General features: G+C 41.3%; 1 pseudogene; it reads right to left on the bottom strand.

The window, feature by feature from the left end:
* Positions 1-4,885: 4,885 nt before the first annotated feature.
* Positions 4,886-6,666, bottom strand: LOC116679099 (tripartite motif-containing protein 16-like; annotated as a pseudogene).
* Between the last annotated feature and the right edge of the window lie 2,253 nt (positions 6,667-8,919).

Here is an 8,919-nt window from a genome sequence, read left to right on the forward strand (position 1 = left end):
TATTTGTTTTGCTGTATTATTATGTGTAGTATTTGTTTTGCTGTATTATTACGTATAGTATTTGTTTTGCTGTATTATTATGTATAGTATTTGTTTTGCTGTATTATTATGTATAGTATTTGTTTTGCTGTATTATTATGTGTAGTATTTGTTATGCTGTATTATTATGTATAGTATTTGTTTTGCTGTATTATTATGTGTAGTATTTGTTTTGCTGTATTATTATGTATAGTATTTGTTTTGCTGTATTATTATGTATAGTATTTGTTATGCTGTATTATTATGTATAGTATTTGTTTTGCTGTATAGTATTTGTTTTGCTGTATTATTATGTATAGTATTTGTTATGCTGTATTATTATGTATAGTATTTGTTTTGCTGTATTATTACGTATAGTATTTGTAGAGGTGGGTAGAGTAGCCAAAATTGTACTCAATAAAAGTACTGTTACTTCAGAATAATATGACTCAAGTAAAAGTAAAAGTAGTCGTCCAAATCTGGTTCAGATTGAGGGAAGATGGATGCAGCCAAATACAGGACCATTCTGGATGAAAACCTGTTGGAGTCTGCAAAGACCTGAAACTGGGACGGAGATTTATCTTCCAACAAGACAATGATCCCAAACATACAGCAACATCTCCAAAGGAACGGTTCCCAAATAAACGTTTAAAGAAACTACTTTAAGATACTACTTAAGAAACTACTTTAAGATACTACTTAAGAAACTACTTTAAGAAAGAAGGAATAAAAGACTTTATCAAAATGAATTCTCTATCAGCCTTTGGTATATGTGAGACGTGTAAGTTATAGTTCTAATAGTTGATAATAGTTTGGTAATATAATATATTTTATGTTTACTTTATTGGGAAATAAAGACAGTCTCATTTCCTGAGAAGTGAGACTAGTCTGAGTTCTGATGTAAAAGCATCATGTGATTGGGAGGAGTTATCAGGTTCTGCTTCATTCCTGGATGAGGAGTGCTTTGAGAGAGATACTGGGTTTGTTACATACCCATACTACCATTATTATGACAGGAAAAAACTAATGTTTTCCCTAATACATAGTAGTGAGACTTACAGTATGACTGTCTCTTTGGGGTTTTAGTTTCACCTTTGTTATTATTAACACAGGGGTGGAGGGGTGGAATTAAGATGAATTCCAGTAGCAGGAGGGCACCTTGACCTTCTCCTTTAAGATGATTCCTCAGTTAAAGGCAGCTACACATCTGAAAACGTCATCTTTATACTTCTTGGGGGGGGGGGGGGCATCTCTCCTCTATCTATTAAACATACTGTAGTGGCAAAAAAACAGTATCGACATGGACCAGGAACCTTTACATTTTTGTTGGAACCTGGACTTCTGGATGGATTGGTTTCAGGATTTGCCTAACTGCAAAACTTCTTGCTTTGTATAATTTGTCTCTCTCCATTAGTGACAGGCATCACCGGGTTTTCAGCATAGATTGGCCGGCTTTAAAATATGCTGCGAAGTGTAGATTGATTATTGCTCTACTTCTACTTCTATCTGGAAATGTGCAGCCCAGTCCTGGTCCTGTTTTCAACGTGTCTCGACCCCTGCTGAATTTAAATCAATGCCTGGACTGAACATTGGGCTAAAGCTAGAAACGGTGATTCTGCCACTGACGGGTCCATTTTCAGACAACTAAGAAACAAATGGACCTCTCTTATTAAAAAGGCTAATCTGAATATTATTTATCAGTTACTAGTGAAACTCTCAATAATCCACAGAAACGTTGGAAAGTCATCAAGTCTCTTACTGTGAATAAGAGTAATGAAGCCCTCCCAAAATCTGTTTTAAAACCTCTCCCCGGTCTACGACAGAGTTGATGTGTTAAACTGCTGCAATGAGCATTTAGTATCAGTTGGTTCTGAGTCTGAGTGGACAGGAGTAGTCCCCGTCCCCCCATCACAGACTCCCCACTGGTTCCTGGAGAGTCTTTTAACTTTGCTTCCCGTACTAAAATTGTACTCAAGTAAAAGTACTATTACTTCAGAATATTATGACTCAAGTAAAAGTAAAAGTAGTCATCCAAATAATTACTTGAGTAAGAGTAAAAAAGTACTGGATGAAAAAACTACTCAAGTAGTGAGTAACTGTTGAGTAACGTCTGATTTATTTCTTAACACAAGCATCAATCAGACAGACAAAAATACAAAATAATCATATTTAGGCAAATTATAGTTCATCCAATCAATACAATAAACTAAAATGAATTTATTTATCACAAAATAGCTTACTTGAACAGACTCAAGGACTCCTTTGTCCCTCATGCCATCCGATTATACAACTCCTCACTAGGGGGGAGGAGGAAATAGGGCAGAGAGGACAATACATACATACATACATACATACATACATACATATACATACATATACATACATACATGCATGCATGCATGCATACAAATACATGCATACATGCAAAAAGTTTTTCGACTGTTGTTAGCTCCACCCCTTCCGCTGCGTAGCCAAGATGGCGACCGTTGAGTGTGGAAAGTGTCCATCGATCTGCACTCAATTTTTGGTCCGTTTTGAGTGCACCATCCGGGTATTAAAGTGTACTGCATTTGACCGCACTTCGACAATGTGAACGCACTATGTACTCAAATAGTTAGTATTTAGTACAGAAGTGCGCGATTTGGAACACACTATATGTGTGTGTGTACATAAAGTGTACATGAAGTCTGCAAATCATGCAGTGCCATAAATGAGCGAACATCGGGCGGATCGCGCAGGCAGCACAGATCGGGTACCGACACACACATAACACTCTCCTAGCTGCTAGTGACACTCCCTCATGCTCTGCAACTGACGAGCTGGCAGTACTTACCGCGCATGTGCAACTCCAAAGAAAGATCTTATCATCAGGAACATGTAATTAAAGTGTTAAAAGTAAAAGTACCCAATACAGAATAATCCTCACATCTCAGATACTGGAAACGATCCTAACTGTTTAATGGTCTAAACCAGGGGTCTCTAAACCAGGGGTCTCTAAACCAGGGGTCTTTAAACCAGGGGTCTCTAAACCAGGGGTCTCTAAACCAGGGGTCTCTAAACCAGGGTCTCTAAACCAGGGGTCTCTGAACCAGGGGTCTCTAAACCAGGGGTCTCTAAACCAGGGTCTCTAAACCAGGGGTCTCTGAACCAGGGGTCTCTAAACCAGGGGTCTCTAAACCAGGGGTCTCTAAACCAGGACCCTTTAACTGAAAGAGACAGAGCAGGGACCCGCTACTCTATAAAACAGAGTTGCATACATCAACCCTGTGTGTGTGATTGGTCCCTTGTGTGAGTGTGTGTGTGCGTATGTGTGTGTGTGTGTGTGTGTGTGTGTGTGTGTGTGTGTGTGTGTGTGTGTCCGTTACTGCATGTGTTATTTTGTCACCCTCCCAGTTTTTTTTAGCTTTGGGACGCGTTCCATATCTCAGTGTAATGTTTGTATCTGTTCATTTGTCACTCTATAAATATATATATATATATATATATATACATATATATACATATATATATATACACATATACACATATATATATATATACACATATATATATATATATATATATATATAATATAATATATAATATATATTATATATATATATATATATATACATATATAAGTACATTAAAAAAATCACAATTTGATCACAAAAATAGAGTTACATAATAAACTGGGCTTACAATAAATTTCATAAATTCTTCTCTTTATTGATCCCCTATGGGGAAATTACAATGTACACTCTGTTGTTATTACACACTACACACAGGCCTGAAGTACACACACATGCTCAGGTCCTATACATGCACTAATGGAGACCTGTCAGAGTGGGGGGGGGGGGGGTTATTCAATTTTATAGCATTTGAAACAAAGTGAAGTGTTTTTGAAATAGTATTGAGTAAAGTTGACATATTCCAGTCTGTGATTATCATCAACATCCATTCCTTTAATTTTAGTCTCAATAATTCCTAATTTCTGCTTTTCTAACTCAAACACATTAGTATTATTTCCTATAAATGAGGTTTATTGACCATAAATTCCAAAAATAACTGTAAAACTAAAGTTAACGAGTTAGCGTTACGTAGTGTTGAAAATGTAAAAAAAAATTAACCAACATGGGAAAAAAGCGTCAAAAGTGTTGAAAAAAGGAACAAAAACTGAAGAAAAAGTTAAAAACATCGATAAAAAGTTTTGATTTTCAATTTTGACGGGAAGACAACACGAGGGTTAAAGTCTCCGGGATATTTTACAGAGTTTTTTTTGCAGATTTGGTGAAAACCGCGCTGCAAATCTCTTTGAAAACACGTCCACAGCATTCCTGGTCCTTACACACGTGGATGTATTTTGCGTTGATATGTTGACAACGCTCCGTGACTAGTAGTGGGACCAAAATATGGTGTTTTTAGGAAATTAAAACCATGGAAACCTATTCTGGTCCAACCTCAAAATACAATTATGAACCTGAACATTAGCAACATATGGGCGCTTTAAGTAAGAAAAAGTGTTAAAAAACCAAACATTAAAAAAACGTAACAAGCGTCAAAAAAAGTCTTAAACAGGAAAAAAACAACATCAAAAGACACGCCAAACTTCAAAATGCATGACACACAGAAAGCATCAACAAACAAGTCAAATGTAAAAGAAAAAAGTCCTAAAAAATTACCTAAAAACTTAAACCGTCAAAAGCCTCAAAAGTGTAAAAACTTTATTTGAAAAATAAACATCTCATGTGGAGCACCACCTCCGTTCCTGATGGAATCTACGAGCGTTCTCGAGAGAACGATGACGTCTTCTATGGCTTGATATATCTATTTACCCCACGGGGCGTTTTATCTGCCCCGGCCATTGGGCAACCTTGAACCCTGAATAGACGAAGAGTTAAAACTCAGAATTTAACCCTTAATGACGTCTGTCTATTTCAGTTTACACAACTCAGCAGAGGCTTCAGGATAACGAAAAAGTCCAGCATAGAGGGGCTGAGTGAACGTGGTCTGGACTCTGTGGAGGAGAGTCATGGTTCCAGAGACGCTGTAGAAGGACAGAATACCTGCACTGTGATCCAGGTACACTCCTACTCTGGAGGACCAAGGACCTGAGACGGGAGTTTGGACATTGTTGGACCAAAATGTATAACTGTTGTTGTTACAATATAACGCCCAAGATTTGTCATTTAGTCCAAATCCACATTCACCCGACCCCCCCTCTCTCCTGATATTCTTGTATGCGACTGCTACAGAAACTCCTCCTCTCCTCTCCACCTCCCAGTAACAACGTCCAGTCAGACTCTCTCTACTCAGGACCTGAGACCAGTCAGTGAATCTGTCTGGGTGACTAGAATAAGACTGATGATGACTGAACGTTGCTTTCCTGTTCCCCTCAGATAATAACAGCTCTGTGTATGCTGTGTTTGGATCCAGTGTGATTTCACGTGAATATTGTAAGAATCCAGCTCTGGTCTTGGGCTCTGGTTGAGGCAGTAAAACGTCCACTTCAGTCCCTGTCAGTGAGACGGTTGTCCTCTTCTCTCTCAGGACGTCCTGTAGTTTATCTCTGAGCTCTGACACGGCCGCTGTCACGTCCTCAAAGCCGCTCAGAGGACGGATCTGGATGCTGGATGCTGATTGGCTGAGTGGTGCCAGTGAGGGGTAGTTGTGTAGAAACTGGTTGTGGTCCTCTGTGTGTGAGAGCTTCTTCAGCTCAGCGTCTTTCCTCTTCAGCTCAGTGATCTCCTGCTCCAGCTTCTCCTGAAGCTCTCGGACTCGACTCACTTCCCTTCCTGCTGGGATCTGACCTGCTGCTTCACATCAGAGCTTCTTTTCTCCAGGAGACGGATCAGCTCAGTGAAGATCTTCTCGCTGTCCTCCACTGCTTCATCAGCAGAGAGATTGATGGCCTCCGCCTGCTGTTGAGCAGCTTCACATCTTTCTCTCTGTCCTGGATTCTCTGCTGGATGTTGAGTCGACTCCCCTCGAGCTCTCTCTGCCTCTCAGCTCTCTCTGCTGCAGCTGAGACTGTGTCGTGGCCTTTATGTTCCTCCACAGAGCAGAGATAACAGATAAGCTGCTGATCAGTACGGCAGAACATCTTCATCACCTCATCATGACGAGAGCAGACGTTCTCCTGGAGCTTCTTGGACGGCTCCACCAGCTTGTGTTTCTTTAATGGAGGTGATTCATAATGAGGCTGAAGATGTTTCTCACAGTAAGAAGCCAGACATTGCAGACAGGACTTGATGGCTTTGAGTTTCCTCCCGGTGCAGACATCACAGGCCACATCTTCAGCTCCAGCATAGCAGTGATCAGCAGGAGCAGCTTGGAGTCCAGTCTTCTTCAGCTCCTCCACTAAATCTGCTAACATGGTGTTTTTCACCAGGACAGGCCTCGGTGTGAACGTCTTCCTGCACTGAGGACAGCTGTAGCTGTACTTACCATCCTCTCCATCCCAGTGGCTTTTAATACAGTTCATGCAGTAGTTGTGTCCACAGGGAGTAGTCACCGGATCCTTCAGTGGATCCAGACAGATGGAACAAGAGAAGGTTTCCCGGTCCAGCTGAACTCCTCTCTGCTCCATCTCACCTCTCGCTCAGTGACAACGACTGTCTGAGTCTCACTTCCTGAGAAGTGAAACTAGTCTGAGCTCTGATGTAAAAACATCATGTGATTGGGAGGAGTTATCAGGTTCTGCTGCATTCCTGGAAGAGGAGCGGAGAGAAACCTGGGTGTGTTGCAATGCCAATGCTACCATTAGTATGACAGGAAACAATTTAGTATGTCTCAATGCATAGTAGAAAAATTGATGTGTGTTTCAAACATATGTCCTGATGCATCCGGTCGCATTGTGCAGTATGCAAAGTCAGCATGCTTTTCTGACCCACAATCCTCTGTGCAGCATATCTGAGCAAGACGGTCAAAGGTGTAATCTCCCACGCCCCGATCCTACGCAGACTGGACTGCAGGCAACAGTACACACTTTGTAGAGGAAGAGCAGCTGCAGTTTGTAGTAAAAGTATAAAGAAAAAGTATGTGATAACAACACAGCAACACTTGTTGACAACAGAGCTCATTTCTCATTTAAAACTCTGCTGACTTCAGCTTTTAGGAGGTAAACTCCTCATAGAATCAGAGGGTCTGGAGACGGCGCCCCAGTTTACTAAATGACCGAGTTGTCCTGTTATTAAGTTAAATCGTACTGAATATTGTTAACAATAACTCAAACACAGAACATGGAAGACACATTGCTTTTTAGGCTAAACAACCTATTCAAATCAGTTACTTATTAAAGCTCTGAACAAGAACTGGATGCCTTTACAAGTTTACCAGACTCAATAGTTGATGTTTCATCCATCTTAAAATCAACACATCTCTGTGCATGTTTCCCCAAACATACAGCAGCGGGGGTGGAGAGCTGCTACATCCCTACATTCATTGCATTTCACCGGCTACCGGTGTCCTGGCCATAAACTGATCATCCGCCAAAAACTGATTGCTGCCTACATGCAATAACAATGTAGGAAACATGCAGCCAAGACCTGACTGAGTGAGCCACGTTGCATTTCTTTGTTCCGGGTTGGGGCTCTCCAGATGTTTAGTTGCCTGCAGGTGAGAACATTTCTCAGGGTCCGCGCTCTGCTGAGCCGGGTGTTCCCTGCTTCGTCAGCCCGGGGCCACATCACCTAAAAACCACCATGATGTGGGACTCCTACACAAGAAGAAAAAACAGGGAACATGCCAAATCTCTAGATGAGCCACAGCTGAACTAGCGCCTGATTGGACGGTGCTGCAACATGTGTTGCAGAGGGGGGGGGGGGGGGTCAGCCCGATGGTCCCACATTTCTAAGATTTTTCTCAAAATGAGTCCCTATGTTAGGGTTAGGGTTACATTCCATCTGTAGTTAGGGTTAGAAAAAGGAAATATGGGAACATAGGGCCTATTTTTTTATTTTATTTGTTTAATTCTTAGAAAAGTGGGAACAAAGCCACGCTCCCATTGCAGGTTGACTTTTATAAAAAACAAATGACCAAAAAACACACTCCTGTGCCGCTTTACGTAGTATGGTAAAACTTCCTGTGACCGCACTGAACAAGTTCTGTTTTCATTTTTATTGTTTTACAATTTGAAAATTACAATTTCTTTTTTTTTCTCCTTCATTTTTTAAGAAAATACAAAACAACAAAATGGCCCATCATACAGGTCTGTCACCAGCACAAAGCTTCTCAGGAGCCCTCCAGAAAGCTCCGGTACTTTCCCCATTTTCTGGTATAGACATCCAATCTGGCAAAGCGTTTGTAGGACCTCTTTTTGTTAAGGTATGGTGCGGAGAGGACCCAAACGCAGAGAGGAGGAGGCAGGCAGATGTAGGCACACAAGGGCTTTATGGTCCAAAACACAAAGTAAGCCTCAATGGAACAAACCAAAAATCAAAAAGGAACAAAACAGATAATCACCAGGGCCAGGGACCAGGAACAAAAACCAGGACCACTGGGACGAGGTGACGTACAGACAGGCGAAGGAACTAGATGATCTGACACGAGACAAAGGGAACACAGGGGTTAAATACAAGAGGTAACGAGGGGATGGGGAACAGGTGGGACGTCAGGTGGACCACATTAGGGCGGGGCGGGACAACCAGACAGGCAAACTTTACAAGACTAGACAAGACAGGAAACTACACTATCAAAATAAAACAGGAAGTAGAACAAACAGACACTCACCGGGGAATCACAAGACAGAGACAACCACACAAGACTGGGGAGAAAACCAAGAACAAACACAAGGCAAGACCGGAACCATAACCCCAACAAAACCCCAAACCATAACACTTTTCAAACGCCGCCCCTCTAGCCGTCTCACAAACCCACTCCTGGATGGACGGCACTCCTTCATTCTTCCATCCTCTTAAAACA

Source organism: Etheostoma spectabile, unplaced genomic scaffold, assembly GCF_008692095.1.
Source record: "Etheostoma spectabile isolate EspeVRDwgs_2016 unplaced genomic scaffold, UIUC_Espe_1.0 scaffold00009337, whole genome shotgun sequence".
Classification (NCBI taxonomy): Eukaryota; Metazoa; Chordata; class Actinopteri; order Perciformes; family Percidae; genus Etheostoma; species Etheostoma spectabile.